The sequence below is a fragment of the Sus scrofa genome, chromosome 6 (assembly GCF_000003025.6).
Source record: "Sus scrofa isolate TJ Tabasco breed Duroc chromosome 6, Sscrofa11.1, whole genome shotgun sequence".
Taxonomy (NCBI): domain Eukaryota; kingdom Metazoa; phylum Chordata; class Mammalia; order Artiodactyla; family Suidae; genus Sus; species Sus scrofa.
In genome coordinates, this window is record NC_010448.4 from 58,633,967 (window position 1) to 58,657,568 (window position 23,602).

General features: G+C 52.6%; 2 pseudogenes; both read right to left on the reverse strand.

Annotated features, from left to right (window-relative positions):
- Positions 1-23,602, reverse strand: part of LOC110261045 — a 70,844-nt pseudogene that overhangs the window by 5,013 nt on the left and 42,229 nt on the right.
- Positions 9,377-13,615, reverse strand: LOC100622358 (annotated as a pseudogene).

The following is a 23,602-nucleotide window of genomic DNA, read 5'->3' on the forward strand; positions in this document are numbered from 1 at the left end:
CCTCCAGTGATAATTAGCTTCTTAAGAGCCCACCCCCAGCGTCATGCTGGCTCCCGGATGGTGTGTTGATCAGTGTTTTAGGTCGTTCCCCATGGTTTTCTCATATGACCCTTCCCAGGAACCTGTGGCACAGAACATGTTCTCAGTGGAGTGGAAAGCAAAAGGCAGGCTTCCTGGTCCGGCAGCCAGGCAAGGCCGTGGCCCGTTCAGACTGGCCGAAGGCGCCGTGTGTGGGGGCGCAGCGCCCAGGGAGATCTGGGGGCATGTGTGTTCGTGGGGAAGGGTTTCCCTGGGATGGGCTTGGCTGAGGAGGGGGCGCTGTGCTCGCAGGTGTGGGTGCAGTCGGGCTCTAGGAAGAGGCCTTTGGAGGTGGGAGAGGAATGAGCCCGAGGGAGCGGGTGCCTCCTTTGGAGGACCAGGAAGGAGGTGCATGCGCCAGCATAGACAGGAGGTCTCGAGTCTCCCGGGGGTCAGGGACCTTGTGGAGCAGGGCCCAGGGGCCCAGCAGTGTGGATTCAGGGGTTGAGTGTGAGGTGGGGGAGAGCGGGGCGCTGCCGGCGCTTCCAGTGTGGGCCTTGGTTTTCTGGAGGAGCCAACGGGGCTGCCAGCAGTGGGAGGAGGATTCCCACAGGAGCGGGGCCTGGCGGGAGGACGGAGCTCCGGCCCTTAGAAGAGGGCACAGCCCTGCCTCCTGACCTGCGGTTGTGGGTATGCTTTCCTCAAGCACTTCCCTCCACTGAGGTTCTTTTTTTTTTCCATTTTAGGGCCACACCCACAGCATTTGGAGGTTCCCAGGGTAGGGGTCAAACTGGAGCTGGAGCTGCCAGCCTACGCCACAGCCCCAGCAACAGCAACACAAGATCCGAGCTGCATCTGCGACCTTCACCACAGCTCATGGCAATGCCAGATCCTTAACCCACTGAGGGAGGCCGGGGATGGAAGCTGTGTCCTCCTGGATGCTGGTTAGATTCGTCATCCGCTGAGCCCCAGTGGGCACTCCTTCCCTGACATCCTTGTTTCTGCAGTTCAGCACCTGCTGTTCTCATCACCCTTCTTCACGACCTCTGAGTCCTTTCTGCCCCCTCGCTGCCCCTTCCTCCCCCGGGCACAACTCCCGCCTCATCTCAGACCCGAATGCTGTCTCCAGGCACTGGGTAAAAACGCAGGCTGCAGGAAGAGCCGGTTTTAACAAAGGAACCCAGATCAGGCCTCTGTGAGAGCCTGGACCGTCCATCTCCCTGCAAAAAGAGAGTGACGTCAGTGAAGACAAAATAGTATCTGAGGAAAGAAAGAGCCGATCGTCTTGTAGGTTTGTTCAAAGCCACAAATTTACGTGTCCCAGAAGCTTTGCGAATGAAAACCAGCACAGGCTTTATGAAATCTGCTCACCCATCACAGTCATAATGAAACCAGTGGAAAGGATGAGAAGCGTCCAGAGACGATGTCATGTTCCGTCCGGAGGAGAAGCGGTTCGGACGAGTCGAGCTTCCACCTCTGAAACCAGTGCTGTCAGCAGAGGGGGAGTTCTGGAGAGACAGGACGGGCCGGCCTGGGAGTCTCCCGGTGACATTCTTGGTGCGTGAAGGCGAAACGGGTATTGTTAGAGGGAGGAATGTGGAGAGACTTGGTGCCCGCAGACCTGCTCTAAGGGAAATGGTGAGGGCGAGTCTTCAGGCAGAAAGGAAGCCATTCTTGGGGGAACGTGCAGCATCAACAGAGAAGGGAGACCCTCAGGTGGGCAGTAGAAGGTGCAGGTAATGGCCTGTGTTCTCCCCTCAGCTCTTTGAAACGGGTAGGACTGTTGAAAGCAAACATCGTGTGTGGTGGGGAGTTTGGTGCATGCAGACGAAGACATAGAGCAGCTATAGCAAGAGGGCAGGAGGGTGCAAGGGTCTTAGGATGATGTGGGTTCTGTGTTTCTCTTTTTTTTTCTTTTGGCTTTTAAAATTTTTTTTCTTTTTTTTTCTTTTTTTATTGCTCAATGAATTTATTACATTTGTAGTTGTACAATGATCATCACAGTCCAGTTTCACAGGATTTCCATCCCACACCCCCAGCGCATCCCTCCACCCCCCAAACTGTCTCCTCCAGAGTCTCAAAGTCTGTGAGTCAGCATCTGTTCTGCAAAGAAGTTCATTCTGTCCATTTTTCAGATTCCACATGTCAGTGAAAGCATTTGATGTCGGTGCCTCCTTGTCTGACGGACTTCACTTAGCATGATCATTTCTAGGTTCATCCGTGTTGCTGAGAATGGCCATTATTTCATTCCTTTTAATGGCTGATTGATTTTCCATTGTGTATATGCACCACATCTCCTTGATCCACTCCTCTGTCAATAGACATTTAGATTGTTGCCATGTCTTGGCTATTGTGAATAGTGCTGCCTTGAACACTGGAGTACATGTGTCTTTGCGAGTCATGGTTTTCTCTGGGTAGATGCCCAGGAGTGGGATTGCTGGGTCAAATGGTAGTTCTATCTTTAATTTTCTGAGGAATCTCCATCCTGTTTTCCACAGTGGTTGCACCAATTTACAATCCCCCCAACAGTTTACTAGGGATCCTTTTTTTCCACACCCTTTCTAGCACTTATTGTTTATGGACTTTTTGATGCTGGCCATTCTGGCTGGTGTAAGGTGGTACCTCATAGTGGTTTTGATGTGCATCTCTCTAATGACGAGTGATGTTGAACATCTTTGCATGTGTTTATTGGCCATCTGTATGTCTTCTTTGGAGAACTGTGTGTTTAGATCCTCTGCCCATTTTTTGATGGGGTTGTTTGTTTCTTTGGTATGGAACTGCAGAAGGTGTTTATAAATTTTGGAGATGAATCCCTTGTCAGTGGATTCACTTGCAAAGATTTTCTCTCCTTCTGTGGGTTGTCTTTATGTTTTGTTTAAGGTTTCCTTTGCTGTGCAGAAACTTTGAAGTTTGATTAGATCCCATTCATTTATTTTTGTTTTTATTGTCAATACTCTAAGAGGTGGATCTGAGAAGATGTTGCCTCATTTATGCCAGAGAGTGTTTGGCCTATGTTTTCCTCTAAGAGTTTGATAGTGTCTGGTCTTATATCTAGGTCTTTAATCCTTTTGGAGTTTATGTTTGTGGATGGTGTTAGGGAGTGTTCTCATTTCATTCTTTTCCATGTGGCTGACCAGTTTTCCCAGCAGCACTTAATGAACAAGCTGTCCTTTCTCCATTGTATGTTCTTGCCTCCTTTGTCCTAGATGAGTTGGCTGTGGTGCGTGGGTTGAATTCTGGGCTTTCTATCCTGTTCCACTGATCTCTATGTCAGTTTTGATGACTGTAGCTTTGTGGTATAGTCTGAAGTCCGGGAGCCTGATTCTTCCAGCCCCTTTCTTCTTTTTCAGGATGTCTTTGGCTATTCTGGGTCATTTGTGCTTCCAAACAACCTTTAAAATATTTTGTTCCAGTTCAGTGAAAAATGTCCTTGGTAATTTGATAGGGATTGCATTGAATCTGTAGATTGCCTTGGGTAGTATCGTCATTTTGATAATCTTGACTCTTCCAATCCAAGAGCATGGTATGTCTTTCCATCTATTTGTGTCATCTGTGATTTCTTTCATCAGTGTCCTATAATTTTCAGAGTATAGGTCTTTTGTCTCTTGAGGTAGGTTCACTCCTAGGTATTTTATTCTTTTGGATGTGATGGTAAACGGGATTGCCTCCCTAATTTCTCTTCCTGATCTTTCATTGTTGGTGTATAGAGATGCCATTGATTTCTGTGTATTAAGTTTGTATCCTGCGACTTTGCCAGATTTGTGGATGAGCTCTACCAGTTTTCTGGTCGAGTCTTTCGGATTCTCTAGGTATAGTATCATGTCATCTGCAAATAGTGATAGTTTTACTTCTTCCTTTCCAATTTGGATTCCTTTTATTTCTTTTACTTCTCTGATTGCTGTGGCTAGGACTTCCAAAACAATGTTGAAGCGTAGTGGCGAGAGCAGGCATCCTTGTCTTGTTCCTGATCTCGGTGGGAATTCTTTCATCTTTTCACCATTGAGAAGGATGTTTGTTGTGGGTTTGTCATATATGGCCGTTATTATGTCGAGGTAGGTTCTCTCTATGCCCATTCTCTGAAGGGTTTTTATCAGAAATGGGTGTTGGAGTTTGTCAAAGGCTTGTTCTTCATCTATGGAGAGGACCATATGGTTTTTATTCTTCAGTTTGTTAATGTGGTGTATCACACTGATGGATTTGTGGATATCGAAGAGCCCTTGCATCCCTGGGATGAATCCCACTTGATCATGATGTACAATCCATTTAATGAATTTTTGGATTTGGTTTGCTAGTATTTTGTTGAGGATTTTTGCATCGATGTTCATCAGTGAAATTGGCCTGTAGTTTTCTTTTTTGGTGGTATCTTTGTCTGGTTTTGGTATCAGGGTGATGGTGGCCCCATAAAATGAGTTTGGGAGTACCCCTTCATGTACAATTTCTTGGAAACTGTTTCAGAAGGTTAGGCGTCAGCTCATCTCTCAATGTTTGATAGAATTCGCTTGTGAAACCATGTGGTCCTGGACTAGTGTTTGTTGGTAGTTTTAAAATCACAGTTTCAATTTCAGTTCTTGTGATGGGTCCATTCATCTTTTCTATTTCATCTTGATTTAGTCTTGGAAGATTGTACTTTCCTAAGAATTTGTTCATTTCCTCTAGGTTTCCCGTTTTATTGGCGTATGGTTGCCTATAGTCGTGTCTTATGATCCTTTGTATTTCTGTGATGTCTGCTGTTACTTCTCCTTTTTCGTTTCTAATTTTATTGATTTGAGTCTTCTCTCTTCTTTTAAGTCTGGCTAAGGGTTTATTGATTTTGTTGATCTTTTCAAAGAACCAGCTTTTCGTTTCATTGATCTTTTCTATGGTTTTCTTTGTTTCTATTTCATTGATTTCTGCTCTGATCTTTATGATTTCTTTCCTTCTCTGAACTTTAGGTCTTGTCTGTTCTTCTCTCTTGAGCTGCTTTAGATGTAAAGTTAGCTTTTATTTGAGCTTTTTCTTGTTTCCTGAAGTGGACTTGTATTGCTATAAACTTTGCTCTTAGAACGGCTTTTGCTGCATCCCATAGGTTTTGGAGTGTCGTATCTTTGTTGTCATTTGCTGCTAGGTATTATTTAATTTCCTCTTTGATTTCTTCAGTGATCCATTGGTTGGTTAGTAGCATGTTGTTGAGTCTCCACGTGTTTGTGTTTTTAGCAGTTTTTTTTTTCTTGTTGTTGATTTCCAATCATTTATAGCATTGTGGTCAGAAAAGATGCTTGATATGATTTCAATTTTCCTAAAGTTACCGAGGTTGGACTTGTAGTCCAGGATGTGACCCATCTTAGTGAATGTTCAATGTGCACTTGAGAAGGCTGTGTATTCTGTTGCTTTTGGATAGATTGTCCTGTAAATATCTACGAAGTCCATCTGGTCTAATGCTTCATTCAGGGCCTGTGTTTCCTTATGGATTTTCTGTTTGGATGATCTGTCCATTGCTGTAAGTGGGATGTAACGTCCCCCACTATTATGGTGTTACTGTCGATTTGTCTTTCTAAGGTCGTTAGCAGTTGGCTTGTATATTGTGGTGAACCTATGTTGGGTGGGTAGATATTTACAATTGTTATATCTTCTTCTTGGATTGATCCTTTGATCATTATGTAGTGACCTTCTTTGTCCCTTAAAATATTCTTCATTTTAAAGTTTATTTTGTCTGATATGAGTATTGTGACTCCAGCTTTCTTTTGATTCCCGTTTGCATGGAGTATTTTCTTCCATCCTCTCCCTTTCAATTTGTATGTGTCCCTAGAAGTGAAATGGGTCTCTTGAAGACAGCATAGATATGGATCTTGTTTTTGTATCCATTCCGCCAGTCTCTTGTATTTTGTTTGGGGCATTTAGTCCATTCAGATTTAAGGTAATGATTGAATGTATGTTCTTATTGCCATTGTATTCATTGCTTTGGATTTGTGTTGCTCTTTTTTCTTCCCTTCTTCTCTTGTTCTCTCCTCTTCTGGTTTGCTGACTATCTTTAGTGTTGTATTTGTGTTGATTTTTCTTATTTGTTTGTGTGTCAACTGTCGATTTTTGGTTTGCAGTTATTTTGAAGTTTTGATAGAATAGTATACACACACACACACACACACACAAACACACACACATATGAGATTCTTTTAAGTTGTTGGTCTCTTAATTGCAAGTTCATCTCCAGTGACCTGCATTTGTACCCTCCTCTTGTCATGATTTCTGATTTTGAGGCATAATTGTGCATGGGTGATTTTGTATCTTTACTGTATATATACCTTTTCTTTTTTCTTTTTTTTTTTTGTCTTTTTGCCATTTCTTGGGCCACTCCCGCGGCATATGGAGGTTCCAAGGCTAGGGGTCCAATTGGAGCTGTAGCTGCCAGCCTACACCAGGGCCACAGCAACACGGGATCCAAGCCGCATCTGTGACCTCCACCACAGCTCACAGCAATGCCGGATCATTAACCCACTTAGCAAGGGCAGGGATCGAACCCACAACCTCATGGTTCCTAGTCGGATTCGTTAACCACTGCGCCACGATGGGAACTCCTTTACTGTATATATACCTTTTCTGGTGAGCCTTGTCCTTTGTGGTATTTTTGGTTCTTGCTGCTGTCTTTTCTTTTCTGCCTAGAGAAGTTCCTTTAGTATTTGTTGTAAGGCTGGTTCAATGTTGCTGAATTCTCTCAGCTTTTTCTTATCTGTGAAGCTTTTGTTTTCTCCTTCAAATCTGAATTTGAGCCTTGCTGGGTAAAGTGATCTTGGTTGGAGGTGTTTTCCTTTCATCACCTTAAGTATATCATGCCACTGGCTTCTGGCCTGCAGAGTGTGTGTGAAAAAATCTCCTGATAACCTTATGGAGGTTCCCTTGTATGTTCTCTGTTTCTTTTCCTAGCTGCTTTCCATATTTTCTCTTTGTCTTTAATCTTGGTCAGTTTGATTAATATGTGTCTTGGTGTATTCCTCCTTGGGTTTCTTTTATATGGTAGTTGTGCTTCCTGGATGTGAGTGAGTGATTCCTTTCCCATGTTAGGGAAGTTTTCGGCTATTATCTCTTGGAATATCTTCTCTGTCCCCTTCTCTCTCTCTCTTCTTCTTCTTCTGGCATCCCTATAATATGGATGTTGGTGTGTTTAGTGTTGTCCCAGAGTTCTCTGAGACTCTCTTCATCTGTTTTCAATCATTTTTCTCTTTTCTGTTTTGCATCCATATTTTCCACTAATCTGTCCTCCACCTCACTTATTTGTTCTTCTGCCTCCTGTATTCTGCTGTTAGCTGCTTCTAGTGAGTTTTTATTTCAGTTATTGTATTTTGCATCTCTTCTTGTTTAAGTTTTCTATCTTGTATCTCTTTGCTCATTGTTTCCTCTAAGTTATCCATCTTTGCCTCCAGTTTATTTCCAATGCCTTGCCTCATCTTCAGCATCAACAATATAAAGTCTCATAGCTGAAAACTTTCCTAACATGGCAGCTGCAGGAATGCCAGATCCTTAATGCACCATCACGGGCACTCACGGGCCCTGTGACTTCCTTTGCGTGCCCCCCAAAATTTTGCAGCCCGTCCTCTACATATTTGTTTGGCTCTTTCTAGTTTGTCCTCAGAGGACCTTGACCCAGGGATTTTTCAGGAAGGGGAAGCATTCTGTCCCAAGAGCTCTTTCCTTTCTGTGTTCCCCGCTGCCAAGCCAAGAGACCCCAGGCACCTGAAGACGCTGAATCTGGAACCAGGCTTTCTGTGATCGCCACACGCCTGCCCATGCGGTGGACCCCTCACGTCCACCTTGGTGGCCTCCATACAAAGTGCACATCTTTTGTGTGAAACGTTCATCATCTCACAGGGACCCAGGCTCCGTCCTGCATTGCATGCCCCCTGCTGTTGGGCAAAGTGTTTGCTCAGAGCCCTGGACTCTCACCTGGGCAGCAGCTCAGTGTCCGATTGGACTCAGGGGATGCTGATCAGGCAGGTGAGGTCAAGGTGTTTGGGAAAGACAGCGTCAGCCTGTGAGGGGTTTGCTCTCCCGGATGCACCGCCACTTGTTGTAAATCGGTCACTAGTGTAGGGGTGGCTTTGACACCCTGCTCCAGCCCCACCTCACTGAACTGTGTGCCCGTGACGACAGGGAATGGAGCAAAGCCCACCACTTCCCCGTGACGAGGGGTAGACGGGCGTCCCCAAAGTCGTGTCAGCAGGGCGTGGCCGGTGTTCTCGCCCCTGTGCTCTGCACCTGCCAGCACATCCTCACCTGGTGTGTGACAACCACGGGGCCACGTGGCATTGCCCCTCCTCTCTTGATGGAATTCGACCAATCCCCGCCCCAGGAGGACCTGCTGTCTCCTCTCGAATTGGATGAGCTGGAGCCCTGGGCACACACACTATCACATCTGTCCTCACTTGTTCCCCATCGTGCTCGGACATCCGTCACCAGGATCGTGAACGTCGAAGTTTGAGACTCTCTCTGTCATGCAAAACTCTGTCACATTGTACAGGAGTCATTCCTTTTTGGTGAGATTCACTTCTGGGGTTTTTTCTTGTAACCGCCCTTCCGTCCATAGGCTCACCCACATATATGAGTGGTTATGCCCACGTGTTCTTCCAGGTCATAAAACGGCGGGTCGGAGCTGTGTGTCTCCTCCTTGTGACTGGTAATTGTTACATCCCAGACGGGTGGGAGCAGTTAGTCCTCCTGCCAAGTATGTGTGGGGACGCACAGGACTGAATGTTATCTCCCACAGTTGATATTTTTCTGGCTGTATCTTTTCCCTTTCGTGGGGACGCACTGGGATTTTGGCATCATTTGTTCATGGACACTGGGCATCAAACTGAAGTGGAAATGGTCTTGTCTTGATGTTTAGTGTAAACGACACGCCTGTGCCCAGCATCGTCGTCATCCATGAGGTGTGCTCCAGCTGATTCATCACAACCCCCCCCCCCTTTTTGTGTGTCTTTTTAGGCCTGCATCTGTGGCATATGGAGGATCCCATGCTAGATGTAGAATTGGAGCTGTAGCCACTTGCCTATGCCACAGCCACAGCCACAGCCACGCAGGATCTGAGCCCTGTCTGCAGCCTATACTAGAGCTCAGGGCAACACTGGATCCTTAACCCACTGAGCAAGGCCAGGGATCAAACCTGTGTCTTCATGGATACTCATCGATTTGTTTCTGCTGAGCCCCGACGGGAACTCCCATCACTCAACTCTCTTCACTACTTCCCACCTCTGCCATTAGTGCATTTGCACGGGTACCTTGACATTGGCCAGGAAGAGATAATCTAAGAACAGACAAAGGCCACAAGCATGGCCTTTTAAAAATACATATATATATTTTGTATTTTTAGGGCTGCACCCCCGGCATATGGAGTTTCCCAGGCTAGGGGTCTGATTGGAGCTGTAGCTGCTGGCCTACGCCACAGCCACAGCAATGTGGGATCCGCGCCGTGTGTGTAATCTACACCGCTGCTCATGGCAATGCCAGATCCTTAACCTACTGAGCGAGGCCATGGATCGGAGCCGAAACATCCTGGTTCCTAGTTGGATGCATTTCCTCTGCGCCACAATGGGAGCTCCAGAAATGATATATTCTCAAAGTCTGTTTCTCAGCACAGCACCTGGCTGTCACCCCAGACGCCAGGCTGTTCCTGCAGAGTGCAGGTGTTTCTGGAGAAGCACCAGGTATCATCTCACGGGGAAAGGAAGGCTTGATGGGGCAAGAGAGGGTTTTAGGGAATCCTTGTGAATGTGTGTGTTCCAAATTGGGCCACAGATTCATCCATTTATTCCGTTACACGATCCACATTCTATTTCAGAGTGAAGGGATCGCGGTCACCAGCACACAGCAGTGAGGATGCTCATTAAAAATAAAGCAAAACATATTACGTGAAAGTGGACCAGAGCACGCAGGTGTGTCAGGTGTGGGCACACACCTGCCGTGTGGGCTGCACCTCATGTCCCAGGTGAGAGAAGATAGGCCGTCAGGGAGAGGCGTCCGTGGAGGAGGAGAGCACCTCGGTTTAACAGAGGCAGAGCCCGGCACAGGGACTCCCCAGTCCTCCCCCTGCACCCACACCCCGTCTCTCCCTCCGTGGTCTCAGCAGGCAGTTCTCACATCACTGCGGATTCTCTTCCAGAACCTCCTGGGCCCATCGGCTCATTTCAAGGCTCTGCCACTCTGGACAGTGCCCTGTGGCCTCTGTGCTCAGCTCCTGGTCACGTCTTGGGTTCCTCCATGGCCGTGTTGAGCCTGGAAGAGCAGAATCCCGAGGCCCAGCAGGATCAGGGCAGCCGTGGCCATCCGGACGAGGTTCCCCACTGTGTAGTCTTGTGGGGGAGAGGCTAGGGGTTGTGGACAGAGAGGTCACAGAGGTGAGGGCAGACCCCAGTCCCCCCAGAATCCTGGGCACAGCCTCCCCTTTATAGGACATGCACCCCAGAACCCAGCCCCATAACTGAGGATTCCTCCTCCTCACCGCTCGTGGGATCTGAGTGGTTTTGTGATGGGCGGATGGTGTCTGCTGGTCCTGAGAATCATGAAGTGGGGGTGTGAGTGTGGAGTTGGGGACACGCAGCCCTTCCCTGGGTTCTGTGTCCCCCTCTGTGGAGTCTGTCCTGTGTCCCCTCTTGTATGAGTGTCTCAGACGTTTCTGGGGTCAGGACCCTGTGCTGACTGAGCTCCAACAGGGCAGACTCAGGACCCCTCCCCTGAGAACAGGAAGCTCAGCTGGTCAGTGGGGTGTGACCCCACCATGCCCCGTGGCCCCCCCACAGACCCGCAGTGACCCCTGTGGGGGTCTGAGTCCGTGGGGGGGAGGCTGATCCTGGGAGCCTCCTGGGGGTCAGGATGTGAGGTGAGGGGGTGGGTCCCAACATCTCCCTCCCCATGACCCCCTTCACCCACCCCCCTCAGAGCCCCTGGAGCCCTGGGGTCCCCCCCACATCTCTGGCCAACCCCATCGCCTTGGACAACCAGCCTGTCCTTCAGCCTCTGAGCAGCATTTGCTCCTCTGTGACTCAAAACTGTCTTTGGGGTTGAATTGGTGTCTGGGGTGGGGACCCGGGCTCCCAGGGGTCCTGGGAATGTGGCCAGGAAGGGGCGGGGGCTCGGGCTGCCGGTAGAGTCCTTGCCTCCCTAAACTCTCCCGGCACCTTCCCTGTGTCCTCCCCAAGACCCTCACGGTGCCCGCCTGGCACCTTCAGGATCGGGGAGGGGAGGGGTAGGTGGGGACGGCAGAGCCTCTGAGGGGCAGGTCCCCTCACTCCCACCCTAGCCAGGAGCTCTCAGGGGACAGAATCCTGGGATGGCTGAGCTCAGGACAAGGTCAGGGTCCCCTCACCTGAGACCATGAGTTCCAGGGGCTGACTGGGCTGTGACAGCAGGTAGGGGTCCTTGCTGCGTGAGCCATAGCACCTGTAGGTGCCCCGTGGGCCGAGGTCACAGGGCCCATGAAGAACTGGGCCTGGTTCTGCCCAGCTCGGGGCTGTGACCTAAGACGCAGTGGGGCATGGGCCGCCCCCTCCTTGGACAGAAGGAAAGTGTCCATCCGACTCCATGACCGACACAGCAGGGTCACGTTGTGTCCTGTGGCCACCGAGGGGCCCGGCTGCACGGAGATGTAGGCTGTGCAAATTAGCTGTCCTGGAGAGAGGGAAGGGGTGAGGGGCTGCCGGCCGGCCTGGTTCTGAACAGAGACTCGGCAGGGCCTCTCTGAGCACCCTCCTCTGTGTGTGTCTGTGTTTCTCTGAGCCTCTCCATCCCCCTGATCTCCAGGCTGGCTGTCCCTCCCTCCCTGGGGCCCCTCCCCCTGGTCCCGGCATCCCCCCTGGGGCTCCCCCAGCAGGGCCTGTGTAGAGTGTGGGTCCCCGTCTGACCCGCTGGCTCCTCACCTGCCACCAGGATGTCCAGGGGGTCACTGGGGGCCGACAACAGGGAGGAGAGGTTGTGTCCACCGTAGCATCTGTACCGGCCCCCATGGAGGCTGCTTACTCACTCAGAGGGAAGTGGGCCTGAGAGAGCCCAGCCTGGGGCTGCCAGGCAGGGCACTGGCCGAGGCCCCGTGCCCCCTCCTTGGCCAGAGCGAACCTGTCATAGCTGATGGCAGAGCGACACTGGAGGGTCAGGCTCTGTCCAGAGGCCACGACAGGGCCCTGCGTGGTCAGGAGGGAGGGCTTCCCAGAGCCCCCTGGGGAGAGAGAGCCCATAGGGGCTGCTTCCCCCATGACCCCCTTGTCCCCCCTGACCTCCAGGTCTCACTGTCTCTCACACTCTGGGTTCTTGTCCAGGAGCCCCACCCCCTGAGCCTCCCCCTCACATGGGGCTCTGCTCTGAGCCAGGCCCACAGGGACCTGCCTGGAGCCCCAAAGCCTCTGGGACCAGGATGGGCCCCCCTCACCTGAGACCAGGAGCTCCAGGGGGTCACTGGGTTCTGACCACACCTGGGGTTTGTCTCTGAAATAGCCATAGCATCTGAAGGTCCCCCTGTGGCTGGGGGTCACGGGGCCGACAGGGAACAGGGCCCGGGTCTGCCCATCGGGGTGTCTCTGTGTGTCCAGGGTTCAGGAGGACTTGTGTTCTCCTTCCTTAGTCAGGATGAACCTGTCATATCCGTGCCGTGAGCCACACTGGAGGGTCACGTTCCCTCCTGAGGCCACCACAGGGCTGGGCAAGGCTGAGAGGGCGGGTTTTTTGGAGGCTCCTAGGAGAGAAGGAGGCAGGTTGTGACATGGGGCTCATGGCCCCTGAGCTCCCCCAGAGCTGGGCTATGAGAGGTACCCACCCTGAGAGCAGACCCCTGCATGAGGGCAGAGCCTGAGGCTGGGCCCCCTGAGTGTCGTCTCACCTGTCACCACCAGTTCCAGGGCGTCACTGGGCTCTGACCTGCCAGTGGGGCTGATGTAGTAACAGCGGTATCTCCCTGTGTAGTCCTCAGTCATGTGTCTGATGGAGAACATGGCCTTGTCCCCAGCCTCCTGTGGGGTCTGTCTGTCCCAGGGAGTTGGGCTTCCCTCTTTATCCAGATGGACCTCCTGGGCCCCCAGGGTCCCCTGACACCACATGGTCACAGGGCTATACCACGAGACCATAGGGCCTGGCTCAGGGTGGGTTTAGGCAGGGTCCCTGGAAGGACGTGAGAGACCAGGTCACAAGACCTCCACACCCCCAGGCCCCCAGGTCTCAGCCCAACCCTGCCTGACTCCCCCCCCTCCAACCCCTCCCTGCCGTCTCCATGCCCAGTGCCTGGGGTGGCCCCTTGTCCCCACGGAGGAGAGGAGGCGCTGGGACCCCTGGGCACTGACTCACCTGCCTGCACCTGGGTCCCCAGGCCCACACTCAGCCCTGGAAGAGAGTACCCGTGAGGTCTCGCCCTGGACTCTGAGCAGAACTCCTCGTGCCCGGGCGCCCCCTGGGTGCTGGTGTCCCAAGAGCACAGGCTGGTGTGGGGAGGGGGCGGGTCCCCCCCGGAGCAGGGCTTCCCCTCGCCCTGCATCTCACCGAGGCAGAGCAGGCCCGGGAGCGTGGGGGTCATGGCGTCTCCTCCCCGTGGTCCAGGCTGTGCAGCTAGAGTAGAGCCCGGCGCCCTCAGGACAGACAGGGCCCAGGGTGTGGCCCCTCAGAGGCTAGTCCTTCCTGTCACGGGGCTGTCAGATCTGCAGCCCCACAGAAAGGGGAACTGCCTTTTTTTTTTTTTTCCTGGTCTTTTAAGGGCCCCTGTTGCTGCATATGGAATTTCCCAGGCTATGGTGGCATCAGAGCTCGCAGGTGCCAGCCTGCAAGACAGCCATGGCAACACAGCATCCGAGCTGCATCTGTGTCCTACACCGCAGCTTGTGGCCACACTGGCATCTTAACCCACTAAGCAAGGCCCGGTTTTGTTACCACTGAGCCATGCCCAAAACTCCCCAGGAAGGATGGGGACCAGGGCCCATCCTTTCCTCTGAGAGGCTCCCCCTGGGGTCTGCTCCCTCCCCAGCCCGCCCACCAGCACGTCCCTGTGGGTGCTGGGAGTGGCCGGGGCCACAGACCCTGGCGATGCTTCAGGGAAGATGCAGGTGCCCACCACAGCCAGGGCTCAGAGCAGTGCGGACCTGTGTGTGGCATCCAAGTCCAGCTCAGGCAAGGTGGCAGTGAGCTGGGAGGGGAAGAAGGAAGATGTGGGAAGGAGAGGCTCCTCTGCTCCTGGCCCGGAGGGCGGGCTTCCGTCTGTCCCAGCCCCTCCAGGGGCTTCTCTGTGTCTCTCCTGCAACAGCGTCCACCCACCTCCGTGGGCTCAGGCCCTGAGCTCTTCCTGCCCCTTCCTGCCCCTTGGTCCCCGAGTGGGGCCTCCTCCTCCTGCCGAGGTCCTGCCTTGCAGCTTTAGAGGACCCTGATGTGGGTGAGGGCTTCCTTTGAAGGAAACCACTTCCTTCAAGTGTCGCCTCTGCTCCTGGAGCCTCGAGAGAAGTGTCCTTTCTCTGAGCCTGAGTTTCCTCCTCCGCCTGTGGTCAGGAACCCCACTCCTGGGAGGGGCTGTGGGCTGAGCGGTGACTGGGTCCCCTGGAGGACCGGACATGTTACCTTCCCGACTAGTGACAGAAGGACCGGGTTGGGACATGAAAGGGCCGTGGGCTCAGACTCCCTGGCAAAGTGGATGCTTGCTGTGGGCCCCCCATCCCCCCCTGAGCTGGGCTCTGCTGTGAACCCTGAGAAAGGCCCCTCAGACCATTTGTGACCCAGGTAGCCACAGGCCCAGGCAGAAGAAGGGGAAGAAAGTTCCCAGAGTGGAGAGCGACACAGGGAAGGAGTGGAGAGGCCCCGGGGGTCCGGGTCATCTGGGGGCCTCGGGGAGGGGGACCCCAGCTGCTCACAGTGGGGAGGGCTCAGGGCTACAGGTGACGGTGGACGTTGTGCCCCTGTGTCCCCCGTGTTTCTGGGCGGGTCCTGGGTGAGGTGGCTCTGCTCGCGGACCCAGACCCATGGCAGCGCTGAGCCGCGGCCCCCGTGGGCCTGAAACCGAGCGCAGACAGTGTGGGCGGCTGTGCACCTCCGCGTGGCGCGGGCGCGAGGCTTGCCTGGGCATCCTGCCGGCAGCCCCTCCAGCAGGTGCTGCGTCTGAGACCTTGGACCCCGCGGGCCCCGCGGGCCCTGAGCGGCTGGAGCGCCCTGGGAGGAGAGCCCTGGGAGAAGCCTGCTCTGCAGGCTGGGTGTGCGCCCCAGCGGGCGACCAGGGCCCCTCCGGAGGGGGACCGGGCCGCGGACCGCAGGCTGCAGAGGAAGGGGGCCAGTCCGTGCGAGGCGAGGCGTCAGTGGGGGAAACCCGGGGCGCCCTCCTGCATGGAGCGCGTTCCCGTCTCTAGAAAGGAAGTGGCAGCAAGCCCCGGCTATGTGCTAGAAGCCCCAGCAGTTTCTGAAACAGAAGTGTTGGCAATGACAAATGCAGTGGCATCAACACATGAGACCCTTGATCGCAGGAGGAGCTCGCGAGTGAGGCCCTTGGTGCAAGAGGAAAGGGAATCTTGGAGCGGTTCCAGAAGGCTGCGCAGAGAGGTGAGAAGTGAAGTTCCAGCTCCTGGAGGCGAAGATGGGAGGGCCTCCTTGGTGTCTGCTGTGAGCGTCAGAAGGAAAGAAGCTCCTGCTCAGGACACAAGCACCCGGATTTCACTCTGTGTGGATGTGAGTTCAGGATCTGACTGCAGTGGCTCGGGTGTCTGTGGAGGCGGACATTGGATCCCCAGCCAGGTGCAGAAAGTTACAGGTTCTGGTGTTGCCGCAGGTGCTGTGGCTTGGATTTGCTCCCTGGCCCCAGAAACTTCCATATGCTGTGGAGGGAATGAGAGAGAGAGAGAAAGAAAGAGCTGAGCGTTTTGCAGAGGTGAAGACAGACCAGCCCGGTGCTAAAATGCAAGATTTAAAAGGGACATCTGGGAGTTCCCGCTATGGCGCAGTGTAAAGGAAACCGACTAGGAACCATGAGGTTGTAGGTTGGATCCCTGGCCAGGCTCTATGTGTTAAGGATCCAGCATTGTATTGAGCTGTGGTGGTCACAGATGTGGCTTGGATCTGGCGTGGCTGCGGCTGTGGTTGGGGTGTAGGCCAGCAGCTGTGGCTCCCGTTCGACCTCATACCTGGGAACCACGATATGCGTGGGTGGGCCCTAAAAAGCAAAAAAAAAAAAAAAAATATATATATATATATATATATATATAGACTTCTATATCTTGAGCCTTACTGGTAATGAAGACAATGAAGGGCAAATTAGAAAAACCGTTTGCTGCCCTGAATTGTACACTTTAAAATGGCTAATTCTACTGTATGGACATTTCTACTTAAAAAATTCAAGGAGGACTGGCGAGGGGCCCTAAAAATGTCCTAAATGTCTTCCTCTGGAAACTGAAAGGTACCACGGAGAGAATGACGAGCTAACATTGGGCTGCGACGCCACCGTACCGGAAAGTGATGCCCGAAGATACTGGAGAAGCACATCAAGGAATGAATGGTGAGAGCGTGTATTGGGAGCCCACCTGTTTGTAAGGGTCTACAGGGCCCGGGTCATCAGGGGGGAAATCCCTGAACACAGAGAGATCCTGGCACCTCGGACCCTGTCGAGCTGGGTCTCCCCCACTCCTCAGGCTGCATCTGTTGTGGCCAGACCCAGGCCTGTTGGGGTGGAAGCCAGACCCCAGCAGTGACAAGGCCGGGTCCTTCCCAGGCTGCGCCGCCGGGGGGCGCCGCAGGCTGCATCTTCACCAGAGAGAAGGAGGGCTTGGGGGCGGGGATCCCGTCACCAGCCCTTTCCTTGCCTCTCCTTTCCCCACGTGACACACGTTCTTTGAAGGAAGCAAACGTTTTCCGCTGACCTGATGGACTGAGAGCGAAAGAAGGCGAGTTCCCAGTGAGGGTTTCCCGCTCATGAGAGGAGCACGAGGTGATGTCTTGGAGAGAGTGAGATGCGACAGGGAGGGAGACATGGCATCGAAGCTGTGGGACGTGCCGCAGACACACTCGCGCCCACACGGACACGCCTGCACACGTGCCCGAGGCGTGCACACGCGCACACGCGCACACACACACACTCGTGTGTAGGAGTGCTCAGCATCCAGGACGCGATGCCTGGAACCGAGTCCCCTCTGAAGCGGGAGGGGAAGGCGTGCTTGTTCCAAAAGAGCAGCGTGGGAGCGACCGGCGCCAATCAGAGCGGGGACCTTCCCACATACTTGGTCAGATTAAATGAAACCAGAGTCTTCAGCTTTAATGAGATGCAACTGGCGGAAATTGTACATGCGGAAGAGGTACCAGTGGATTCTTTATTGTTTTCGGTTTAGGGCCGCACCCGAATCATTTGGAGGTTCCCTGGCTAGGGGTGGAATTGGGGTGCAGCTGCCAGCCTGGGCCACAGCCACAACCCCTCTGGATTGGAGACACATGTGTGACCCACACCACAGCTCACGGCAATGTGGGACCCTTAACCCACTGAGCGAGGCCATGGATCAGCCCTCCTTCCTCATGGATGCTCGTCAGGTTGGTTTCCGTTGATCCCTGATGGGAACTTCACCAGGTGATGTTTTGATTCATTTTTCATTGTGAAATAGTCACCACAGTCACATAGTTCACATCTCTGTGTGTGTGTGTGTGTGTGTGTGTGTGTGTGTGTGTGTGAGTGTGAGTGATATTTTCTGACCCATTCATCTGCCAACAGACGTCGAGGTGGTTTCCGTGGCTCGGCTCTGGCTGTCGTGAGGGATACAGCAGTGGACAGGGATGTGCAGGTGTCTCTCTGTGACGCTGATGTCACCTGCTGGGGACATAGATCAAGATGGGAAATAGCTGCATGTGGCCGGTCTGTCTCTCTCCTTCTCTTTGACAGATGTTTGCGTTCCCACCAACCATGCCCAAGGCCCTCTTTTCTGCACGTGTTTGTCAGCCTTGCTGCCCTGGGTCTTTTCCCACCAGCTGTTGTAACAGGTGCGAGGGGGTCTCTCCCCGTGTGTGTTTCATGATTTGCCCCGAGAGGAAGGAGGCCCCCATTTAACACCTGTATTTATATATGCATGGCGACTGCAGTTTGAGGTGGGATCTCCGTTCCAAGAGCAGGGATTGAACCTGGGTCAGCGGGGAGAGCGCTGGGTCCTAAGTCCTAGACCGTCAGGGAACTCCCTCCCTCCCTGTGGTTTTGACCAGGGTTTCCCTGCTGGTCGGTGAGGGGCCGCAGCTTTTCAGGGACTGTTTGGCCATTTGGATCTTCTTTTGAGAAACGTCTCTTCAGGTGCATTGCCCCATGAAAAGCGGCTTGTTACCGCTTTGCATGGAGTTGTGTGTGCTCCCCCTGTGTCTGGGGAGGTGACGGCTTGTTAGAGAGACGGTTTGCAGGGATCTTCTTGCTTCTGCTCCTTCATGCTGTTGCCTGTTTCTTTTGTGTGTAGTCGCTTTCATTTGATGGGCTCCTCCTTGTCTCTTCACGTATTTGTTGCTTGTGCTTTTGGGGTCGTAACCGAAAAGCCGTGTCCAAACTTGTGTCAGGAAGCTTTGCTAGGACTGGGTTGAGGATCCGGTGGTGTCTGTGCAGCTGCTCAAGCCGTTGCTGTGGCGTAGCATGTTCCATCCCTGGCTGGGGAACATCCATATGTCACAGGTGTCGCAAAATTAAAAAAAAAAAAAAGAGGTGAAGCAGCAGCCTTTCCAGTGTTTTGTTCTTGCACTTTTATGGTGTCAGTCCTGTGTTTAAGTTTTTAAACCTTTTTTTTTTTTTTTTTTTTTGGCCAAGCCAAGGACATACAGAGCTCTGGGGCCAGGGAGCCAGTCCTTCCCCTGCTGCACCACCAGGGCGCTCGCCATGGTTAAGTCCTGAATGGGTTTTGTGTGTGGCATGAGTCTGGGGCCCGTGCCATCCTGTGTGTGGATGTCTCGTGTCCCCACCATCATTTATTTATGGAAGGGCTGTCCTGCCCCAGTCGTGTCTTCTCGGCACCCTGTCAAGGATTAACTCACGGCTTCTCGAAGACAATTCTTTCGCCTCATCCGTCAGGCAAGTCACAGGTGTCTGATGTGCTTTGGTCCGTTGATGGGGATTTATCCTGTGGCGTTGGCAGTGTCCCATTTCCCTGAGTCTTTGTGTTTCTCGTTGCTTTGCTCTGGTGTCTGTGGGTTTGCCCATCAGCCCGTTAGAGATTCTGGAAGCTCTGAAAGATTTTCTGTGGACGTGCCAACTCTGCTTTCCTCCCTCCTGGGGAGAAGATGCCGAGTTGCTTGCCTTGGCCCTTCCCTCAGCCCTGAGGGATGAAGGGGGAAGCTGAGGCACGGGGCAAGCTCCCTCTTCCTCCTACAGATGAGGGCCCCTCCCCTTGTTCTTGCAGGTTGGCTGTGCCCCTGCTGAGAGTCCTGTCCCTTTTCCGAGTTCTTTGCTGCCCCCACGTGTGCCTGGAGCCCAGCCCTCCCCGTGCTGTGAGTGGAGTGGCAGGCAGGTCTCTCAGGCAGCACCTGAATGCTGGGGGTATCACCTGCAGCCTCACTCACTGTCCTCAGAGGGAGGGGGAAGCCTGGGCAGAGGGCGGGGGCCTCTCAGTGTGGAGCTGTGCCAGCCTCAGGGAGGGGTGCCAGGGCTAAAGAGAAGCTGCCCTTATTCTCCATTTCAAAGTGGTTTTTCTTGGGTTTTTGCTTATCTGCGGTTTTTTCAACTCATCAGGGCACTGGAGTTTGCAGGAAAGTTAATTGGGCCAAATATCGTTGTTTTATCAGCCTCTCTAACTGAAGGGTCTTTAAAAAGACCCTGTGCTGGTCCAGCTGGGCACACAGTGTTTGTGGGCCTTGCATGGGCTTTCCCGAGGGCAGACTCTTCATTGGAGGGAAATAATGCCCCCTGTTCCACTGGAATTTGTATAGTGTGTCTCATCCTGTGTTAGTTTTAGTTTTTGCTTTTATTTTTGTTTTTTGTCTTTTTGCTATTTCTTTGGGCAATGCAGCGGCATATGGAATTTCCCAGGCTAGGGGTAGAATCAGAGCTGTATCCACCGGTCTATACCAGAGCCACAGCAACTCAGGATCCGAGCTGCATCTGTGACCCACACCACAGCTCACAGCCATGACAGATCCTTCACCCACTGAGCAAGGCCAGGGATCAAACCTGCAACCTCATGGTTTTTAGTCGGATTCGTTAAGCACTGAGCCATGACGGGAACTCCTCATTCTGGGTTTTTTTTCATGAATACATTTTTAAAGTTTAAAGTACAGTGTGTCCCATTCTGAACATGGTCTTGGTCCAAGGACAGGCTCTGCTGCGTCTCTCTTGCGCCCTCTGATGGCCACCAGGACGATGGCTCTAAGCTGGGAGAAGAGGGCCTTTCAAGGCCCCCCCAATGCCCAGACAGGACCTTTTTCCTGAGCTCCAGGTCCTTGTATGCACCTGCCTCCTCTATATTTTCCCACTCAGTTCATTGTTCGCCATTAGATATGCTCTTCTCTGCAGGCTCGTGGCGCTGTCTTCTGTCTGACTGAGGAAGCTCCTTTAGGACTAGAGTGCCAGGGGTTTTGCTGTGTTGGGTGGCTCCTCGTGAGTGGAGGTTGATTGGGCCCCTCTCTGACTCGAGCGGGTGGTTTGTCTTTCTTGGATTGTCAGTGTGGTGGTTTGATTTCTGCATATCAAACCAGCCTTGCGTGCCTGGGATAAGCTCCGCTTGGATGTGGCGTAGTGCTTTGAAAAGACAGTGTAAAATTTGATTTGAAGGTCACGTTTATGCTCTCGGGGGAGACTGGCCTGCAGATTTTGTGGTGTGTCTTGCATTGTCTTTGTTTAGGTTTGTCATTAGAATGTGGTCTCGTAAAGTACAAAGCATTTCCTCCTCATCTGGTGTCTGGGAGAGATTGTGCAAAATTGGTGTTATGGTTCTTACCTGTTTTCTAGAATTTAAAGTCAAGGCTCTGAGGCCTGGCGTTCTCTTTGGGGAGAGTTTTATTAAACGGTGAATTTAATTTATTGAATGAGAGCTTGGCAAATACTTTTAAAAAGTCTGACAAGAAAAGTGTTAGTGAGTCTGGGACAGATGGGTTTACTGTACGTGTTTCTGGTTGTGTAAATTAAGACCTTAATTAAGTGAGAACTGTGTCATTACCCATTAGTTTTTCAGGTATGTCTGTGCTACCCAGCAGTTCCTTGCCATGTCAAACCCAGAAAAACTTGCATTATAAAGAGTAAAATATTTCAAGGATGTTTATAGTAGCAATATTTATAAGCACAAGAGCTGTAGTGTAGGTCACAGATGCAGCTTGGATCAGGCATTGGTGTGGCTGTGGCGGAGGCTGGCAGCTGAAGCTCTGATCTTAACCTCCCTATGCTGTGGGTTCAGCCCTAAAATGAAAAATAAATAAATACTAAGCAGAAATTGAAGACATTGAATTTCTTTTACAAAAAGGGATTGTAGGAGTTCCTGTCATGGCTCAGGGGTTAACGAATCTGACTAGGAACCATGAGGTTTTGGGTTGGATCCCTACTTTGCTCAGTGGGTTAAGGATGCGGCGTTGCCGGGAGCTGTGGTGTAGGTTGCAGACGGGGCTCGGATCCCGTGTTGCTGTGGCTCTGGTGTAGGCTGGCGGCTACACCTCCAATTAGACCCCTAGCCTGGGAACCTCCATATGCCGTGGGTGCGGCCCTCCAAAAGGCAAAAGACAAAAAATAAAAAAAATAAAAAAATAAAATAAAATAAGATAAAAGGGATTGTAGGTTAAAGCAAATTTTGGCATATTCATAAAATATCATAAAGTAGGTCAGGTTCACCAGCTGCTGTTGCTTCAAACTTCAGTTCGAGGATGAATGAGTCGGGGTCTAACGCTCAGCATCGTGTTTATAATGAGCAGTGACGTGGAGTTCCCGCTGAGGCCCAGGGGTTTAATGCTCTGGCTTGTCTCTGTGGAGGGGCCTGTTTGAACCATGGCCTGGAGCAGTGGCTTAAACACCAGTTGTTGTGTGTTGCTTTGCTTTTGAGGGCCACACCCACGGCATATGGAGGTTCCCAGGTTAGGGGTCGCATTGGAGCTGTAGCCGCCGGGCTATGCCAGGGCCACAGCAATGCCAGATGCAAGACAGGTCTATGACCTACCCCACAGCTCATGGCAATGCCAGATCCTTAACCCACGGAGCGAGGCAAGGGATCAAACCCACAACCTCATGATTCCTAGTCGGATTCGCTTCTGCTGAGCCACAACAGGAAGTCCTCGACACCAGATCTTAAGCCACGGTCTGTTGCTGGCCACTTGGGTTCCTCCTATATCTTTCTGTTATAAATAAGTGCTGCAGGAGTTCTCATTGTGGCTCCGTGGAAAAGAATCCGACTAGTAGAGTTCCTGTTGTGGCTTGGTGGTTATCGAGTCTGACTAGCATCCGTGAGGATGCAGGTTCGATCCTTGGCTTTGCTCGTTGGGTTCAGTATCTGGCATTGTGGTGAGCTGTGGTGTAGGTCACAGCCATGGCTTGGATCCTGCATTGGTGTGGCTGTGGGGTAGTCCGGCAGCTACAGGTCCAATTCTATCCCTAGCCTGGGCACCTCCATATGCCCAAGGTGTGACCCTAAAAAGCAACAAGCAAAGCAAAACAAAACAAAACAAACAAAACAAACCATCCGACTAGTGTCCATGAGGATGCAGGTTCGATCCCTGGCCACACTTAGTGGGTCAGGGATCCGGCATTCCCGTGCACTATGGTATAGGTTGCAGATGTGGCTTCAGGTCTGCACTGCCATGGTTGTGGCATAGGCCAGCAGCGGTAGCTCCAGGTCAGCCCCTAGCCTGGGAACTCACATATGCCTCAGGTGAGGCCCTATCCAAGTCTCACTGGGCCCCACACACCCTCATGCCAAAGCCACATCCAGGGAGAGAGACGGGTCCAGGGCAGGCAGGTGAGGATGCAGGGCAGGGCCAGGAGCAGCCCTGTTTAATTCCAGTTCCTTTTTCTGCCACAATGTATTTGTTTCCCTTTGGTTCACAGCTGGGGTGAAGGGTCCAGGGTGGTTCCAGGGCTGCCTCGTGTCTGCAGAGAGACTTGAGGCAGAAGCCGAGGCTTCGGCTGGTTCCCAGAGGCTCCTGGGGGCACCTGAGGGGGAGGCTTTGCAGGAGAAAGTGGCCCGGCCCAGCCCGGGGGCGGGCAGCCTGCAGAGGGCGGTCAGGTGGTGGCCCATCTTCCTGGTGAGTTTCACCTGCTCCCCAGGCAGCAGCTCCACGGGAAGTCAGGGAGGTGGGGGTGTGCGTCGGGGGACCCCAGGGCCTTTGGGTCCAGAGGGCCCGGTTCAGGTCTTCTCCAGCAGCTCAGCAGCTTCCGTAGCGTCCTGGGTTTTCGCCCCTGCTCTTGAGGAGGCTTCTGCTCGTCCTGGAAGAGGCTGCAGCCCCCTTTCCTACTTTTGCATTTTCCAGAGAGCTCAGCACCCTCGTGCTTCTGCTCAGCAATTTATGGAAGAATTTTCCACGCCCTCCTGAGCTGCGTCGTCACAGTGGACAAAGAAGGCCAGTGAGAGGTAGGTGTGAGATGTGGGCAGATGCCTGTTGACCAGGCGGTCGATGGTGGCCTCCACCTCGGTGGAATGATTCTGACGCATCTGGGCGCTCCTGGTGGGTCAGCAATACGGAGTGAAGCTCA